This window comes from Canis lupus, chromosome 18 (assembly GCF_003254725.2).
Source record: "Canis lupus dingo isolate Sandy chromosome 18, ASM325472v2, whole genome shotgun sequence".
Taxonomy (NCBI): Eukaryota; Metazoa; Chordata; class Mammalia; order Carnivora; family Canidae; genus Canis; species Canis lupus.
Window position 1 is genome coordinate 35559082 of NC_064260.1, and position 17787 is coordinate 35576868.

General features: G+C 58.7%; 1 long non-coding RNA gene across 1 annotated transcript; it reads right to left on the reverse strand.

The window, feature by feature from the left end:
• Positions 1–203: 203 nt before the first annotated feature.
• Positions 204–12970, reverse strand: LOC118351354 (uncharacterized). Its single transcript, XR_004806672.2, has 2 exons — positions 12515–12970; positions 204–1592 (listed from the first exon to the last, which is right to left on the reverse strand). It is a non-coding gene; the product is annotated as an uncharacterized LOC118351354 (long non-coding RNA).
• Positions 12971–17787: the final 4817 nt, after the last annotated feature.

The window sequence follows — 17787 nt, forward strand, 5'->3', positions numbered from 1 at the left end:
CAGGGCATAAGTGAGTATTCTAATAGAAACATAGAATAAAATAACAGAATAATATTAGCTTAAACACTCATATTCCCTACACACACACACACACACACACACACACACTCACACACTAGGATCATAACTAATATTATGTGCAGTTCTAAGAACATTTTCTTTGTTCTACCTTGAAACTTTTCTGTGAGCATAGTATGGGACTGTTTTAAATTTTCAGTATTATACTTTATTTCAGTAAAATGAATTTTCTACAAACAAAATAAAAATGATCAGCCTTACTTGTCACAAATATGGAGTATTTGATTTTAAAAAGGACTTAAGGATGCTCAAAATATTTTCTGTAAAAATATTAATTACACTACAGGAGAATGGGATAAAGAAATAAGCACATTATAGGCGGTTTTGCTAGAGTATCCAGGGTTTAAAGTGGCCACAACTGACATTAACAGTGAAAGTATTTTAAGATCAAGAATAACATTAGTGCTACCTTAATAACTACAAGACCAGAATTGAAATCAATGTTTTTATACCATGACTGTGTTTAGAAATATTTTCAGACTATGAAGTCACAGGTGTATCAATATTGGGGAATGTTTGCTATACATATATGTGTGTGTATGTATGTGTGTGTATATATATATGTATATATATATGTATTTTAATATATGTATATAAAATACACATTCAGTGCTGTGTTGTGCCTCCTGGCAAGTTTTGCTTCAGTTTGGAGAGAAAAAAAAAAAAAAAGCACATTGCCTTATTTGCCTTATGTACAGAAACTAGAGAAACCTTAGCATCCTTTTCCTCCTTATTTTGGTTTTTCTGAACTTTGCATTCTGTTTCAACGTATCTGCTTTGTATTAAATACTAAAGCAGGAAAAGAAAATTCCTACTTCACATGCACAGAAGAGCTAAACAGGGTTTTAATTTGGAAAATTTTTGAATTTTTCAAAAAAGATTTCCCCTTTGGCAAAAAAATAAAAATAAAAATAAAATCTCTACCTCGGGTCCATGCCCCACAGGAGGAAAGACAGAAGAGCTAAGAGTGAAGCATGGTGAAATCTGATTTTGCCCCAAGCCCAGCAACACGCCTCTTAGATTGATTTTCCTTCCCCTCAAACAATTAGAAAGCAGCAGCAACAGAAAGAGTCCTTAAAACTTGGACAATCGCTAAGGAATACTTCATTATACAAACAGGGAGTTGAGGGGTCACCACTTAGTCCTATGGGTTCCCCGGCAAGACAAACTCTAACATTCAAGTTTTAAAACGATGAACTACAGTATTGCACCGATGACTGTGCCTGGGGTTTAAAAGGCCCCTGCAGAGGTCTAGTCAAAATATTTACATTCCTCTCTGAAACTGTACCGCCAAGGAAAAAGAGAGACATAGTGAGAGGACGAATCAAAAGGAAAACTTTCCTTCCCCGGGAGCAAGAGAAGGTGTCAGGCCGCTGGGTCTTCTCCAACGACAGTCCTGCTGGCTTGGCTCACACCAGGCGTGGATGACACACCTTTCCGGAGAACGTTCCTCTATGGCAGGTGCATTAGCAGAATCGTGGGTCGAAATGAGGGTCGTATCGACTTTTGAGAGCCTGTGGGTAAAGGAGGCTGTGAGTGGGCGAGCGGAGCTGTCCAGCGCCTTCCCCGGGGGCGCTCGCTGCGCCCGCGCGGGCAGGACCGGGAGGAGCGTCGGGCACCGAGGTACGTGCCCTAGGGCGCAGCCTCGGGGCTCCGGGGCAGTCGGGGTGGGGGCTGAGGGGCGAGGACGGCGCTCAGCCAAGGAAACGACCCAACTCGCTCGCTTCTGTTTGCACAGCCTGCGTCACGCTTCTGTGCGCCCCGAGCCCGCGGACACCGGGGCACGGGTCCCGCGGGCGGTCGCCTTCCCGGCCCGGGGCCTCGCGCTCCGACCACACCTGCCGGGGTCCCCCCCCCCCCCCGGGAGGAGCCGCAGTGGGGCCTCGGCCTGCCTGGCGCGCCCCTCGACGTGCGAGCGGAGCCCAAGCCGCCCCCGAGCCGGGCCTGGACTCTCCACGGCGGCGGGGAGCGGAGGGGAGGGAGGGGACCCCGGGCGCGGGCCACCGCCGCGCAGCTCGCGCCGCCCGCATCCCCGGCAGAAAAGCACCTTCTGACCATTAGTAGTAAGACTCCATTATTCCTGTTGGAACAAGTTAATGTTAGGGTTGGGCTGCGAGGCCCCCGGGCGGGGTCACGTGCGCCCCCGTCACTCCGGCTCCCCTCGCCTCTCCGGTTCGAGTTATGCCATCAAGCTAATATATTGTGACTGCTCTTCTCTCCTGTGACAAAGGCTTGCAGCTGCCTCCAAATCAATAGACGTCAAAGAAATATGAAAACAATCATGACACAAAACTTAAATCCTGGCTGGAGCCTACATAATCAGAACTGGGCTTCTGTTCTCCAAGCCGCCGATTAATTTATCCCAAAGTTTAGTCGAATTTTTATTCCGGTACCTTTTTCCCAGCAGATCCCGCTACATCTGTCGGGTTTGTAATGTAATTTGTAATTACTGCCCTTCATGTGGTCCGGTGCCTTGAACCATCTTTAATTAAAAGCATAATTAAGGGAAGATCTAAAGAAAGACAATTACCAGATGGTCTTTTTTTTCTTTTTTCTTTCTTTTTTTTTTTTTTTTTAAGAGGCGGTAGTTTCCTGGAGAGGGGCGCAGGGTCTGTCCCCGGGACCCCCGCTCCTGGGTAAGGGGCAGGCGGGCCCGAGTGGCGCTTGCGCACTGCGTAAGTCTAGGCCCAGTGCCCATCCCCCCGCCCCTCTCCGCCCCTCCCCCGCCCCCTCCCATCCCCCTCCCTCCTCCCCCCCTCCCCCTGCTCAGAGCCCAGAGGCCGCGCCCCAAGGTGAGCACCAGCGTCCCAGTGGTGCCAAAATACCCTGGCTTCCTTCCCTCTTTCGCTGGGGTTTCGGGGTGTAGGGTGGCAGCAGGGGAGGCTGGGGCAAGTTCAAGGCCGGGGCCACTTCCAGATCCGGGAGGGTGCTCGGGAGTCGGCCCCACCCTCCACCCTGCCTTGAGCGCTCGCCTGGAAGGAAGCTCAGGAGCAGAAGGACGCGAGGGCTCCGAGGAAGGGAAAAAAGAAGAGAGAAGGGCGGCTGTCCCCGGGAGGGCGACCTGGCGAGGGTGCCCCAGCCCGGGCCGCCTAGGGTGGGAGCTGGGGGACGGTCCCCTGCGAGTCCGAGAGCCCCCGGGGACACGGAGACCGCAGCGCCCCGCAGCCCCGTCGGGCAAAGTGGCCCTTTGACAGCGATCGTCTCTGCTGTGGGCCCCGCCGCGTCCGCTGCTCCCTGGAATTTGCAGAACAAGTTTCGGAGGAGGAGGGAACAAGCCCGTTCCCCACCCCGATCCCACCCCCGCGGCCCCGAGATGAATCACGTAGTCGGGAGCCAAGATTTCTGCATCAGCGCCGCGTTGCCCCGGCGGCTGGCGCGAGGATCCCGAAGTCGGATAATGGAAATTAAACTGTTGTTGGATGGCGGGGATGTCATTATGTGACTGTTCATATTCAAAGTCAGGCAGCAATGAATTGTAATCATTTCAATTATCTTCAATACACTTTCTTTAGGACACAAGTTGTCAAAGATTAAAAAAAAAAAAAAAAAAAAAAGAAGGACATTCTTGCGGCTCCGTGGGTCCATTTTCCAGACGGTTTGTTGCTCTTGCTGCCTGATTTGGTTTCGGCTTTTATTCCCCAGCCTCAGAGTCTCTTGCAGAGACTGCGAGCGCGCGAGCGAGCCCGGGCGGCCGTCGCCGCTGCTGGGGCGCTGCGCGCCTGCTGCCCGAGCCCGGGATGGGCCTCCGTGCGCCTGGCGCGCGTATTTTGGTTGCTTTCAGGTTTAATTAACTTTGAACAACAAATACGCCTGGAGATGTAGATCTGGTGTCGCCTTGGGGAAGGGGGCCGTCGTGTTCTTTTCTGCAGCCTCCCCAGCCTGGGAGGGTGGGCTGGCTGCAGCAACCTGCGTCCCCGGAGGCCGGCGCGCTGCGCCCGAAAGGCACGTGCTGGACGGTGCCCGCGCCCCCGAGATGCTGGGGCAGCCCCGGTGCGTCCTCTCCCAGCCCGGGAGGAGGCGGGGACGAGCTGGGGCCCGCGGAGCCTGCTCTCCTTTGTCGACACCAGCCCCGCACCCGTGCTCGCTCCCCGTTGTCCCTGAACGTGAGGCAGTGGCGAGTCGGCTGCGGCGTCCTCGCGGGATGGCAAAGCGCCCTCCGCCCCCAGCCCAGGCGGAGAGAGTAGGGGTCGCCTTTGAAGCGCACGTCCACCGCGCCTATTAGGGCTAATCCCGATCTTTACAACTAATATCGCCTCTCGGGTTTTTATTATACTCATTTGGGAGGAAATGAGCTCTTGCCAGGCAAATAGCACCCCGCACCCCACTTTTCATAGCTGTGCAGGGCCGAGGCCTGAACAACCCCGCGGGCAATCCCCGAGCTGCCGATATTATATTTGTGAAATGTCCTTTTGTTGAAGCTTTTAACACCTTCTTATAACGAATCATTTGTTCTTTTCTCTTTAATTTTGATAGACAATTAGCCATCAGAGATACACCAGTTGACTGTAACCGAGCATTAAACTCGCCTTTATGTAACGCTAATTTAGCATAGCTGCTTTGTTTAACTTTGCTATATAAGAACCAGGTTTTGTAGCAAAAAAAAAAAAAAAAATAGGTGTAATTTTATGTGGGGCTTCATTTCTTTTGGCCCTGTACGCAGCAAGCCCTCTCCTCTTTGTGAGGCGTTCTGCTGGGGCCTGACGCCGTCTCCCGTGCCCAGCACCTGCAGGCTGGGGGGGCGAGGGGGTGGGGGGGGAATTAGCATTGATATAGATTTAGTTGAAATGTAATCTCTTAAATCTGTCCAAGATTCGGGGAGATAATTACACTTTCACTGAATTGCCAGGGGTCAGCGTCTCAGAGGACCTGAGGAGTCGATTTACTAACAATAGTGTTACATAAAAAATGGCGTTTGAGATTATAATGTTAATGGCTGCGGTCACTGGGGAATGCGGCTGCTTCCAGCTAATTCCATGTAACTTGTGTTTTGCCTCCCTCCCCTTCTTCTCCAGCTCCGTCTTAGGGAAGATCCGGAGCTTCGCGGGGTTGGAGTCGGTGGCCGGCCCGGAAGGTTAGGACGCTGGAGCCTGGGGTGGACGCGCCTTTCCGCGCAGAGCATTTGCGGTGACCGGTTGTGGCCTCGACCTGCAGGCCGGGCTCCTCCTCCCAGGGCCCAGGACAGGGGCGCACGGAGACCCGGGCGGGCGCGGAGCCGGCAGCGAAGGCGACCAGGCTGGGGGCAACGGCGCTGCGCCTTCCCGGCCCGCCTGAACCTGGCCCTGGCCCCGGCCCGCTTCCCGCGGCCTCGAGTCCTTGCACTGGACGAGGCCGAGGCCCCGTTCTGACCCCATCGCCCCCCCAGGCCTCACTTCCAGCCCAGCAGCCCCCCACCTGGGGACGCTCCACTTTCCCAAGTTCCAAGTGGAGTTTGGTGGGAGGCCTGGCCGTCGGTGCGCAGAGGGACCCGGAGCGCCCAGACACACCGCCAGGTCCGGCTGCTAGCTCGCGGGTGGGGGCAAGCTTTGAAACTAAGAGGTCAGCCTCCTTTGGGGTGGAGACCTTTATAAGGGGTTCACACTCGCTTGTCCAGCGCTCATCAAACTTGACCCACATTGGTCCCCACCCGCCGAGCCTGGACTCGCTCAGAACTCCCACGACCACCCCTAACTTGAAGCCCCCGGGCCTTGGCCCGCAGGATACTGCTGGTGGGCTCGTCCGCACCCATGGGCCAACCGGGAACCCCTGACACCGGCGCACAAACGTCAAGGGATGAAGAGGGGGAAAGCAGCGCCTCTTCCTGGGTCCCACCGAAAAGAGCTGGATTTGTGACCTCGTCCAGGGCCGCTCTGGGCCCGGCAGTCAGAGGCGGCGTCCAGGGCCTGGGAGCGTCCTCAGGCCCTACCGGGGGTCATCGGCCTGGGCCTGGACCCAGGACGCGCCCATTGCTGGTATCCCGAGTCCAGGAGCTCAGGCTTTCTCCCGAGGCCGAGGCTTTGGAGTGTGAAAGGGGGACGCCTCTGCCCTGTACCCCTTACTCCTTGCGGGCGACTTGGGCAGGCGGGGAGCCCGAGGCTGTCCTGCCAGACTTGGGCGCAGGCCTGGCCCGGCTCTCCCTTGGGCTGGGAATTCTGCTTCCGTGAAGAAAGGGGTGTTGGAGTCGCGACTTGCGTGTCCCAGAAAAGAAAGAACCGCCCCCCTCGGCCTCAAACGCCCTCAGTCACCTTACCTAGTCCCCCGGCGCCCGCGGGCTGGCCCGGCACCCATGGCCCGCAGGGGTGCTCCGGCTGTCACCCGAGAATGCAGACGGAGAGGCCTGGGCGCCCAAGCCCTTGGCCCTGGGGGAGTGGGGGTGGGTGGGGGATGTCTCCCTCCGCACCACGCATGTTTACGTGTGCGCCCCCTTATCTTATATGTAACAGCAATATATATGTTAATTGAAAACTTCTGAATTTAAAAAGGTTGTGACAAGTTATAATTTGTCCTGTCAATGCCTGGAATCCTTATTTATCTCTTTAGCTTGCCTCCCGCTCGCGCCTGTCAGCTAACAGCTTGCCTAACTCGTTGACTTCCTCACTCATGGCACGGAAATGACAAATGTGCTGTTTTATCCGTACAATTTATTTCATTATTGTTGCCAGCACGACGCATCACAATCAATCATAAGGAAGTCCAGTTGGCAGGTGTCAATCTTGGTGTGTTTTTGTACGTTTCAGTCTATATTTAATCCAATTATAAGGGTCACGGAGTAAGTGCCAATCCTCTTGTTACAACTCACATCTTATTTAAGATTTAAAGTAAAAAAAAAGTCAACTCCATCACATGGACCTTTTGGGGGAAAGGAGGGGATGCCTTTGAAACCACCCCCCCCCATCTCTCTCTGCTTCTGCCTTCTCACCTTCAGTTTAAATTACGCAGTCATCCCTTTTTATTAAAGAGTTGCAGGGAATCCGAGTTTTATGAGCATTTGTGTGCAAATGAAGGCTCTCGTTATTTTGCTAAAGTAGAAGCAGACTTAATGATGAGAGATCTTTCCGCTCATTGCCCATTCAAATACAATTGTAGATCGAAGGCGGCCTTGTCACGTTGAGAAAAAGTGAATTTCTAACATCCAGGACGTGCCTGTCTACTTTCAGCGAATTGCATCCAATCACCCCCAGGGAATTCAGCTAATGTCTCAGTCTCCACCCCGACAAGGGAGAGAAAGAAATCAAACATGGTGCCATAGACTAACTTAACATGAAAACATTTAGAAGGAGAGGAAAAGCAGAGTTTTCTTGAATTGATTGCACTAGAGGTCTCCTTAGTGGAAGAGCAAACTGCAGGATTTGGAGATTTTCCCAGATGTCCAAGAAAACTTTATGGTGGGGGTAGAATGGACAGAAAATAGATGAAACTAAGTATTTCTTTCAATGAGAGCAGGAAAATGATTGAATAGCAGAGAAGCCACACTCTCACATAAATCATACCATTATGCAGGTCTTTAGACCTGAGTGAAGAGATAGCAAATATTAGCTTTGCTTCATATTTCCTTTTTTGACACTCAGATTAACAAAACATTTCTCCAGTTTTTATTTAATATCAAAATCTTGTTTTAAAAGCTTGCCACTTACAGGGGAGGAAGTGGAGGAGAGGGGAGAAAGAGCAAGAGCCACATGCACTGCCCAGTAAATTTAATTCCTGAGATAAGATATGGATTTCTGGCTTGTATAGTTATTTGAAATGACACACAGTATACACATGTATTTTTTTTTTCTCAGTTAGGCAGGGACTCCTGCCCCTTCCTGCATTAATCTTCCTATGGAAGAGTTTTATTAAACCCCTTTATAAACTGGCACACCCCCCCAGGAAAAATTTTAAACCGCATCACATTATTTTAAAATAATACTTTTAAAAGTAGAAGTTAACAGAATGTATTCTCCTCCAACTTAGAAAAATGAAATCAAAATACTAAAGGGGAAAAAATCCATTTCCACTTTTCCATTGTTGCATGACTCCATGCCCATTCTCAGTGAAAGGAAAAATACTACATCAATTCCTACCCACCCTGTAGCACAGACCCAACGTGGGGGCTCCTCCAATCTGGAGGCTGCTTTATTTGCATAAAGCAGTTAAGGAGAGGGAGAGAGAGAGAGAGAGAGAGAGAGAGAGAGAGAAACATACCTTGGACAAGAACAACAGATCCCAGCTACAGTTCAAGCCAGAACCCACCTCTATCTATCCTCCCCTCTTCCTCTCCTTCCAACCAAGCCTTGCTCCCCAATCTGTCCTTGCTCGCTTCCTCCATCCCTACCTCCTACCTCAGGCCCCTCACCCCATCACCACTGCTCACTTCGCTCCTTTGGGCTGGAGGGGAAGCTCTGGGCTTCAGGGCAGTGGTAGGCAGTGGTAGGCCGGGGCTGGCCTGGGAGCCCCGCACACGGGCGACTGAGGAGCTCGCACACTGCGGTGCAGAATCGAAGCTTGGGACAGCTCAGGTGTCGCAGAATCTCAGGCTGGGCTAGTCTGAGCTGATGGGAAGCCCGGAAGAAAAGGGGTTTCTTTCCCTGTTTCTGACCCTTCGCACCCGACCTGCAGCCTGCCTGGGGTCTCACTCTGCATCCCGGGGCGCCCGGCCTCGACGTCGCCCCGGGCCTCCGGGGGTGCCCCCAGCCCGCGGGCCTAGAGCGCTGCCTCTGCCCAGGGCGGCACGGCTGGGCCTCGCAGGCTGAGCACCACGAGGGGCCGGGCCAGGCCGAGCCGTCCACCAGCCGGGGAGGGGGGGCAGGCTGGAAGGGGAGCCCCCCCCCCCGGGGTTCTGGGAGGATCTCGAGTTCGCCCGGGGCCGAACGCCACAGGGTACCGAGCTTCGGCAGCGGCTGGCCCCATCCCTGGTGGCGACCCCAGCTCGGGCTTCCCTTGCCTCCTCCCGCCCTGCCTGCTGTGCCCGGGGCACATGGAGAGCGGCTTCGGCGTTGGCCCGGAGCTCGGAAGAGGGGCCTGCTCCAGCCTCGCCTCCAGCGCCCCGCGCTCCCGCGCCGCCCCAGCGCGCCCTTTATTGACAGGCAGATAAGCAAGCGGGGGCCGTGGCGTTTCCAGCGTCGCTGTCGAGCACCCTGCTGGGTTGCAGGGATCCGCTTGCGCTTAATGGCCTGGACTCCAAACAAGCCGGGAGCAGCCTTCCCGCCGGCCTCCGGTCGGGACAGAAGGGGCGGGTGGGGAGCGAGTGGCGGGCAGAAGCTGGAGAGGAGGTCGGGAGGCCTGCTCCAGCTCAGGGCCTACCTCCAGTCCAGACTCTAAGGCACCCCAGGGAGAGGGGGAGACCTCGGGACAGCTGGGACCCGGGGCTGGACCAGGTCCTGGAGGAGAACTAGAAGAGTACCCAGAAACTAGGTCACTCCTTCTTCTCACTAGAAGGCCGGTGGCAGCAGAGAAGCCCGGGCAAGCCCCTCCCTGAGCGCCAGTCCCCAGCGGAGAGGGGCTCGGGGACACTGGACAGCCGTGGGGTCCCGGCCTAGGTTAGAGAGTGGCCGGTGGGGGAGTGGACGCCCCTTGTCTCTGACACTGGAAGACCAGAGTGTTGGGATGAGAAGTGCGCCTAACTTTTTAAAAGAAGACCACCACCCTTAGACCTCTCTACCAGCGGGCTCCCATTCTCCCCACCTCTCCTCTACCCTCGGGGCCTCGACGGGCTGAGCAAAAGAGAAAAATAAAATTAAAAAGCCCGGCGGGGAGCTGGCCTGGCCAGGAGGAGCCAGCAGTGGGGCTACCTGGAGCCGCCTTCCTGTCTGTTGCGAAGCCCTACACCTGTCCAGGTGTGCTGTGGCTGGGAGCAGGAACCGCTCCACCTCTCGGCCTCGGCGCCATCTGTGCTGCGCTCTCCCTCCTCCACCCCCACCTGAGCAAAGTGCGCAGGAACCGGCCCTGGCACCCTCCTCCGGCCTGGGTCTCCCTCTCCCAGCCGCCACACACAGGTGCCCCCAGGTCTACCGGGACTAGGCTTCCCGGGAGCTGCCTGCAGGCAATTCCACACCCCACCACTTCCCTTCTCACCACCTTGTCAAGCGCCCCCTACCCTCCCAGGCTGGATCTCCGTCACTTCCAAGTTCCAGACCCGGATGGAGGCAGAGAAGGAAGGGATTGGACATTGAGAAGCCCCCTCCCCTGTTTGGTGGGGGAAAGCAGGACGGACAGGAGGATGAAGGCGCGGGTCTAAGTACCCACGGAATGGTAGCCAGGCTCCGCTCTAGGAATCTGCCTCCCAGTCCGCAGAGGGTGCGAGGGAAAAGCCATGAGACCACCAGGTCCGTATCCATATGCCGACCTAGCCCAATTTCTGTTGTTTTCTCCAGCCCTGGAAGGAGAATCTTGACTTCAGAATCTGAGGCTTTCCTATTTTTCTCCTCTAGGCCACGAAGTCAGCAGTTAACCACCGAAGATTAATAAAATCAACTATGTTTGCCATGTGGCTGGAGCCGGTCAGCCCAAGGGGGCGAGGGAACCTGGAGCAGGATGGTTTGGGGATCCCTCCCAAGAACCTGGTTGGCCTGGCCAGGACTTTGGTGCAGCCCGGGGTAAGAGCTCGCTTGGTCTCTCCCCGGAGCCCTAGTCTGTGCCCAGCTGGTGACTTGCAAGCGGGAAAGCCACATTGGGGTACCCATGCGTCCTCGAGCTCTTTCTGAAAATGATTCTTGCCAGAGGCCCCTCTCAACCCCGGGCGCAGCCTCCACGTCCCTCTGACCAAGTGGCTCCCTCTGTGATCGGAGGAGGGGACCGGATGGGCACCTGGGAAGGTAGCTGGCCACCCCAGGGGCTGGGTCCTGCGTGCCCAGGAGAGGAAGGGAGCGCGCAGGAGGACTGGTTTCCTTGGGGTGGATTCCACGCCCCAAAGGAGGGCCGGGCGGACTGGGGCTCTGAGGCCGAGGGGGGCGTCGGGAAGGCCGCAGCGGGGCACCGAGCGGGCCGGACTCGGGGTGGGGAGGGAGAGGCTCCCGCCCGGCCCCGGCGCAGGTCTGCGCGGAGCTGAGCCCAACTCTAGCCGCCATGACGTCACGCGGGCCGGGCAGCCAATGAGGACGGCGCTGGCATGGATATTAAGGAAAGTTAGCGCCTGCCTGAGCACCCTCTTTTCTTATCATTGACATTTAAACTCTGGGGCAGGTCCTCGCGTTGAACGCGGCTGTCAGATCTGCCACTTCCCCTGCCGAGCGGCGGTGAGACGTGTGGGAACCCGCGCCGCCAGGCTCACCTGCCTCCCCGCCCTCCGCTCCCAGGTAACCGCCCAGGCTCCGGCCCGGGTCCGGCTCGGGGCCCGCGCCGCCTCTCCGCTGCCAGCGACTGCTCCCCAAATCCAAGCCAGCCTCCAAGTAGCCCAGGGGCTTGACTTCTGCTTTTAAAAGGAGGCATTGCAAAGGTGGATTTCGTGAGCGCGGGCTAGTAGTGGGGGGTTGGAGGGGGGGGGGAATCTTGTCTTTGCGGAACATGCTTTCCTGCAAAAGTAGCCAAATGTTTCAGTTCCCAGACCGGACTTCTACTTGGGTGTTGAGCTGGGGGGGAGGGGCGGGGCGCGGAGAGGGAGCCGGGGATCTGCTGCTGCGATCTGCAGAAGCCGTTTGCAACCCTGAGAAATGCAGGAGGGGGATGCAGTTTGCGCCCAGGACTCCCCGGAATCGCAGTTCCTGACGTGCCCTCGTCAAGTCCCCACCAGAGCCCGGAGCTCGTGGAAATGCCCCACCGCGGGTCGCGCGGAGCGCAACAAAAGTTTCCAGCGGTTGCAAAGTGTAGATGGTTGGACCGACACAAAGTCTTTAGAGACGGGAGTTCGTTTCTCAGAAGGGAGCGGAGGACGAAAGAATGCTGCCCGCAGAGCTGGGCAGCGCGTAAAGCCCCAGCGTGTGATTTGAGCTTCACTTCGGAAGACCTAATAATTAGCGATTCTCACTGAGCTAGAACGCGGGCTCGGGTTACTGCGGGCGCTGCGCTCGCAGGCTCGGTGGGAAGCTTGCGGGCGCCAGGGGGGCCTGGCCGCTGAGCCCGGGGCGAGCAGCCCGGGCCACTCTCCCGCCCCAGGACGCCCCAAGCCAGGGGGGCCAGAAGTTTCTCCGAGGTGGGTCAGGGAAGCGACTGCCCCAAACGCAGGCTAACGGGTGGTTCCGCGGAGCGAAAAGTTCCGAAAGTCCAGCCCCAAACGGCCGCAGACCCCCAAGCGGGCGCAGGCAGGGCACAGGGGCGCCGGCTGGGGAGGCCTCCGCCGCAGGTCCCGGCTCGCCCCTCGCTCCCACTCGTGCCCTGGCTCCCCCTCTTTAGACTTTGGGGGGGCACCTTCGGAGGACGCCTGTACCGCAGGCACCTGTGACAGGTGCTTGGCATCACTGCCCAAGCGGGAGCGGCGGCCGCCCCTGCCCACCCCGCCGGGGAAGCCGGAGAGTGAGAGCAGTGGCCCACCGGCCTTGCGCCTTACCTGGGCCCGGTCCTCTGCTCCGCGGTTTCCTTCCTCCGGAGCTGGGCGGCGAGCAGGGTGCCCGCTTCGCAGTGGGAAGTGGACTTTCTCCTCCAGTCATAAATCAAACCCAGTCATCCTCGGGCCTCCTCCCTCATTAGAGATGTTTATTGGAGATCGTGTTTATTCGGCTGTCACGGCGAGAAAACGCAGTGACATAATTACCTCTGACCAGAGTCCTCTCCCCGCGCCCAGGGCGAGCTGGGGACCTCCTCTGTCGCCTTCTCACTCCCGTGCCCTCCTTGATCCGAGGGCGTCTGTGGTTGGATTGTCCTTTTTTCTCTTTTTTTTCCCTCTCTCTCTGTCTCAGACCCTCTCATATAATTTGGATTATTGAATGAGTTGCTATTCGGATTTCCCCAGGGCCTGGGCGTGTATTTATTTTAGAATCTGAAAGGAAAACCGAAGGAACCTAACACCCCTCCAGGGCAGAAGGGGGCAGCGCGGGAGAGACGGAAGGAGAGTCCCTCTCGCTGCGCTGCGCAAACTTTGCGGCCCGCCCGGCTGCGGCGCGCTCGGGGCCCAGAGCCACCGGGCGCCAGGGCGGCCTGAGCCGCGGGGAGCTGAGGGAGGGATGGATGCCGACATTAGTGCTGATTGCGTTGTTTTATTTTTCTTTCTCTCCTCCTCGGAGTGGTCTCAGACTTCAGGGCCCGAGGTCGAGGGTTCTTAACCTCTCCCCGGCGGCCGAACTCCGCGAAGCCAACCCGCAGCTTCTCCCCCGCCTCTCGCCACTAGGCTACCCCCTACCCCCATCCCTATCCCTCCACGCCACCCCTCCCCCACTAGCCAGGTTTGTAAGTCACCATCTAGGAGTCAGAGTTAGAGAGTGATGAAAAGCGCCGAATTGTTCTCTAATTGAAAATACTTTTTTTTTTTTTTTTTTTTTTTTTTGGTGACCGCACCGACAAATATCTGGGATCCCGGCTTTTGATCCCTCGCTGCCGCCTCTGTCTCCGATCGCTAATAAAACTCGCATTGAGGCCCTTAGTGCCTTGATTAACAGGCAGATTAACTCTTACTGGGGTGGGGAACAGCTTGTCCCAATCAATGTCATTTTAAAAGCGCGATACGCTTAGCTCCGGTTCCCTGGCTGCTCCAACGAGCCAGCCATGACATTTGCTCCCTCCCCCTTCCCCAACCTCAAATCCCCCAGCAGAGCCCCCAGTTCCCAGCCCGCTTGTTCCCTGCTTCGCTCCAGGACAAATTGCAGGGCTCAGTCCCTGGCCTTTAGAATAAGCAGCTGTTTTAAGAGGGAACCTCTAGGGAGAAAGGACTGAGGTGGCCTTGGCTTGCTTTTCGTTTGAAGCTGAACTCTTGCCTTCTGGAGGGAGGAGGTTACAGGCAAAGGAGAGGCAGGGAACCGTCCAGGGTGATGAACTGGAAAGCAAACTTTCCCAAGAACCCTATTCGCAAAAAACCGGAGTGAACCAGTGCGTTTCAAGTCTTCTACACACCAGGAGTTTTAGACCCTGTCCCTGCCTGGACAACAGCATGTAGGGTCCGGGAAGCAAAGGCTTGGGAGTCCCATCTGCGGCCCGGCTGTAGGGATCTCCTCGCTGGGAGACCCAGTTGGACAATGCCTTTTAAAAAGTATTTTTTCGGGGGAGGAGGAGAGAAAGAGACACTCTTGCAGTGGAAGAAAGAAGACACCCCAGAGAGCGCCCTGACACCCTTGTCATTTGGCAGGAGGCGAGGAAGGGCGAAAGCAGGAAAGCGGGGCGGTTTCCCCGGCCGAGCGCGGCCACAGCCTGGAGGCGCCACCCTGCAGGCTCCCGGGCTCTCCCCTGCTTTCCAGCGCCCTGGGCTCCGCCAGGCAGCTGGGTGAGCCGGAAACCTGCAGGTGGCTGGAGAAAGGAAAGGGAGAAAGACCCCGAGTGGAGGAGGCACCCCGAAGTGGGCGGAAGGGGTGGGTGGGCGTCTCTGCCTCCCGAGTGCGGGTTGGCCCGGTTCACCGGCTCTGCTCTCCGGGGAGCCCACCTTCCCAGGGCCTGCAAGGGAGAGGGGGCCGTCAGAGGCTCTGCAAACTGAGCAGGTGTCTGCGGACACTTGGACACTTGCCTCCGTCAAGGAGAAGCTCCTCTCCACCCTTCCCTGCGCGCCTGCACCGCTCAGCTCGGCGCTGGGAAGCGGCAGGTCGGAGGGGCAGCAGCGCCGGGGAGGAGGGGGGCGTGGAGGCCCTGGGTTCCGAAGGCGGGCACGACTTGGCCTCGCCAGGGGCCGGCTGCGGACCGAAAGCCCGGGGGAGTGGGCACAGACGAGGGCCGGGGACCGCCGGGGGGTGCGGCGCTGCCCCACCGCGCACCTAGGCGCCCGCAGCGGCCGGAGGCGCAGGGCGCCCTCGGGCGAGCTCGGGTCCCCCAGCCTGACTCCCTCTGCACCGACAGCCTCCCCTACCGGGTGGGATGACCCCGGCGGCCCCGGCGGGAACAGGCCCCGAACACGTCCCTCCCGGGCGCCCCAGGGCGGGGCAGCCGGGCTACCTGGCGAGAGGCGGGAAAAGGCGCCGCCGAAGCGGCAGGCGCGACTCCCCCGCCCCGGAGGGCAGCAAGTGGGCCGCGGCCCTGCTGGAAGCCGCGATGAAAATGGCGACCTGAGGGTTGCCTCGGCTTTGCACACACCTCTGGCCCCGGCGGGCGGCACCCCGGTCCCGGCCCCGCAGCCGGCCGCGCCGCCCCCGGAGCGGGGACCTGGCCGAGGGCGAGACGCGCCCCGCCTAGGAGAACCGCACCCCCACCCCCCGCGCGGTTGCAGGGACCCTCTCCCTCCGGGGAGCACAGGACATCTCGCTCTCCACCCTCCTCTCCTTAAACTTTGGAAACTCTGCCTCCCTCCGGGCTGGGCTCCCCCCAAAATATTGACACATTGGAAGCAGCCAAGTCCTTTTTGTTTCTTGTTTGTGCAGAGGGGTTTCCAAGAGTCCTTCCCTAGCCCCCACCCCCACCCCCACCCCCACCCCCACCCAATGACGTCAGTGGCATTCACTCCCGGCTCCTTGCCTGTTATGATTTTTTTTGTTGTTGTTAAAACTTTTCTCCGAGGTGAGGTGGGGGTTGAGGGGTGGGAGAAGGAGCTGATTCAAAGAGCCAGTGCCCTGGGGGGAAATAGCAACAAGATTATGGCTGCTTCTTTCCGAGGCAAAGCTTAAGAAGGTGCTAATCCACTCGATCGCTAATTGAAAGGTTGTAAAAATGATATTCGCCTCCAGTTGGGACGGTCTCTGGGCCTCTTCTCCCTCCCTCGCTCCCCCCCCCCCCTTTGCTTGTGCCCGATGGACTGGAGTTCAAGCTGCTTTAACACCGGTTTGGGAAGTAAAAAGGGAGAGGAAAAGAAGGCGGATTCCTGCTGGTCTGGGACCTGAGCCCGCTGCCCCACTTCCCGGGATCCTCTGAAAGTCGCGGTCCTACGAAATCCCGAAATCCCGCCCGGGAGGCCGCTGACCCCAGCGCCGGGCACCAGCTCCTTCGCTTCTGGCCTGGGTCGTCTCCCCAGTGCTTCTGGGCCGCGCGGGAAGGACCGGCCGCAGGCGCAGCTGCTCAGCGAGCTGTGCACCCCCCAGCCCGGTCCCGGCGGAGGAGGCCTCCGTTCCTTCGGAGCTCTGCCTCGGCTCCTCGCTGGCGGCGTTAGTGGGTCCGGGTTGGGGACGACAGGGTGAGGCCCACGCTAGGCCGGCGGCCCCCAAGCAGCCTGCAACGTCCTCATGGTCCCAGCTCCCGGGGGCCGGCCACCCCATCGCCCGTCGGCGGCGAGTTCAGGGTGCACAGACTTGGTTGCTGAGCTCTGACTTTCGGCACTTTTCCTAAGTCAAGAGGAGTCAAGTGTGCCCGGCGTGGCTTCGTTTCAGCCTCCCCGCCAGAGCTTCGCCATCCCCATTCTCCAGTGCTGGGTCCTGGGGTGTGTCCCCCCATCCCGGACCTCCTACAGCCCCCGCCACTCGGCCAGCAAGCTCCGAGGCAACTCCAGACTTCGCAGGACCAGACAGCCGCTCCCTCCCCTGTCACCTTAACTGCGCGCGCCAAGGGGCGCCTTTGGAGTGTACTGAGGTGTGTCCTAATCGTCCGGCATTCAACAAATGGACTTCTGGTGTGTGGTCAGAAGAGAAAAGCCATTTGCTTACTTTCCTCCCCGCTTTCTGGCAACAGCTGAAGGGGAGCTGCCTCCTGGGACGGAGCAGACCCAGGAGAAGGAGTTGCGGTGCGGAGACACACGCACCGCGCACAGACAGCCCGTGGGACACCCCGGCACACGCCGACCCCCGCTGGCGCTGGCGAGGACCCGCGCCCGACGCTGCCCCAGCCGCGGGCGGCTTCCTCCACCCCAGGCCTCCGCCACCCCTCCTCCCCTCTCCGCTCCCCCTCGCGTCCCCTCCTCTCCGGCTCCTGGAAAAGCAGCCGCACTTAGTCAACAAATGGCACGTGGGAGAAGTTGGTGAGTGTTTGGGAAGGACTCTTCAGGGCTTTTCACAAGAACCCTCTGTACACAAAGTAAGTGGCGTGTTTGCTCTCGGGCCTCTCCAGCCGCGGCTGGGCCTCCGCTCCGCTGCGCACCGCGGCCTCCGAAAGGAGACAGGACCGAAGCCAGGGCCGGGGGCAGCGAGAGCGGGGCAGTGGGCAGGCCCGGGCGGCCCGGGCTGGGGAGGCCGCCGGGCCTCGCCGAGCCCCCAGCCAGGCGGCCTCCTCTCGGCCTAGGCTTCGCCTCGGCCTCCGCCGGAGTAGTTGCTGCCGGGCCCCCAGCGCACTGCACGCCCCTTGGCTGCTCTTCTTCCCCGCGGCCAGGTGGGCCGAGGCGCGGCCGCGGCGGAGCTCCGCGCCCCAGCGCCCGGGCGGGTCGAGCCGGGGCGGGAGGGGAGGGCGCGCGGGGGCGGGGCGGCAGGGCACGCCGCGCCGGAGTTGGCAAGAAAGGGCTGCGAGAAGCTGCAGAAACTTGCTCGCTCCACGAGCTGGGGAGTCCCGCGCCCGGCGCCGGTGGGGGGGGGGTAGGGTAGGGTAGGAGGGGTGGGGGGTGGGAGCGCGACCCGCCGCCCAGCGGCCTCCGCTCGACCCCTCAAGTTCGCGGCCACAGTGCGTGCAGCGCCGGCTCCCGGAGCGCTCGGAGCCCGGAGATGTCGGCGAGCGCCAGCTCCAGAGCCCGGGCTCGGGGGCCCAGCGCCGGGGAGAGAAGCCGGGACCCACCATCCGAGCCGAAAACAAGTGTATTCATATTCAAACAAACGGACCAATTGCACCCGGCGGGGA